Here is a 1644-nt window from a genome sequence, read left to right on the forward strand (position 1 = left end):
GGATAAAAGTCTGCTAATGATTATGCTCGGGGGCAGAGGGACTTGATCTTTTGTCTTCTCCCTCTGACCCTATTTGCAAATATATACCTTTTGTATTACTAATAAAGTGTGTCTGAAGCTGAAAGTTTTTTTTCCACCTCCCGAGAAACGAACCACGATTTTTTAATTCAACACTGTTATAGTGCTGTACTGGTGAAAAATAACCGCACAGCGTACAGCACAGTACAAAAGCAAGTACTAAAGCATGGCGCAGTAACATCAACATAGGTGACATGTAGATGCACCCCCTCAGGAACTAACTGGTTCAGATACATGAGCTTTTATAGACAGCAACCTGTTTCTCGACAAAGCAGGTTGTTGCCTAGCAAACCTCATACCTCTCTGCTGGTCTCCAAGGTAGACAGACCTTGCCCTGCCTTTTGCCTGACTTCAGATTAACACAGGTAACTGCCTCTCCATTTACAGGAAAGAAATGGATTCATCCCGTTTCATCCTACATGAAGAAGTAAGTGCTATAAAAAAGCCAAAGGAGAATCTGACATCAGGCCAATTATATAGGAAAGTCAAGACAAGTGAAAGACAAACAAGAAAGAAAGGAAATACTCCTGAAACAAAAAGAGGGATTAATATAGAAAAGCCTGGATATACCTAGATGTTAAAAGGATGAACACTATTCCAGTCAGAAGTAATTTGTTCAATACATGAAAGGGCTCATTTGGAAGCAGATGAGACAACCATTCAGATTAAGTTAATTGGGAGATGGCCACATTTGAAAAAAGTCATGGAAATGCTAGTGCAGAATTGTATGCCTTGTACTAGTGAGTGGAGGTTCAGCTCCTTGGGCAAGTCTCATGAATAGATGCTCCTATATATGGTCCGTGGACAAGGCTGCAAATAGATTTAATAGGACCACTGCCAGAAACACTGATGTTTAATACATTCTGCTTAGTGATTATAGATTGTTTACCAAGCAGCTAGAAGTGCTTCCCTGAAGGGAAAACACAGCTAGGGAACTTGCTAAGGCACTGGTCGACAAGATTTTTCAAGATAGTGGAGGTTCTTGAAGAAAAAGAGTCAAACTACTAAATCCCACATTTTATTAATGAAACATTAAAAATAACTTTAAAGGAAACTAGATTTCAGTAGAAACTCCATATAGGCCAGGGGTCAGCAACGTTTTTGAACAGAGTGGCAAAAACACCCACAACCTCAACTTCTAAGATGTTGGTATGCCTGGGGAGGATCGTGGGGGAGCCACGAGGTGCCCAATCCTTGTTGAGGCTGTGCACCCCTGGCCCCTTCCCTGCCATCCGCCCTGAGGCATGTGTACCAAGCAAAATGCCCTTGAATGCCACTCTGGCACTCATGCCAGGAGTTGCCTACCCCTGATATAGACCTTAGTCTCTTGAGATAAAAAGAGCCTGTCACCTTTTACATAAGCCTGTTAGAAATATTATTAAAAATGCATTATCAATAGTGTTGTTAGAACAGCACAGCTGCTAGCTCTCCTTGTCTCCTTGGTGAAAGAAGGGGGGCTGGAGATTGAAGAAAAAAAAAAAAGCTACTAAGGGCTCTTTGTACTAAGGTATCGCTCTCTCTTTGTTCTGCAAATTTACTATCTCTTTGTTACACTAAATCACACTT

The sequence above is a fragment of the Crocodylus porosus genome, unplaced genomic scaffold (assembly GCF_001723895.1).
Source record: "Crocodylus porosus isolate Cpor-Errol unplaced genomic scaffold, CroPor_comp1, whole genome shotgun sequence".
Classification (NCBI taxonomy): domain Eukaryota; kingdom Metazoa; phylum Chordata; order Crocodylia; family Crocodylidae; genus Crocodylus; species Crocodylus porosus.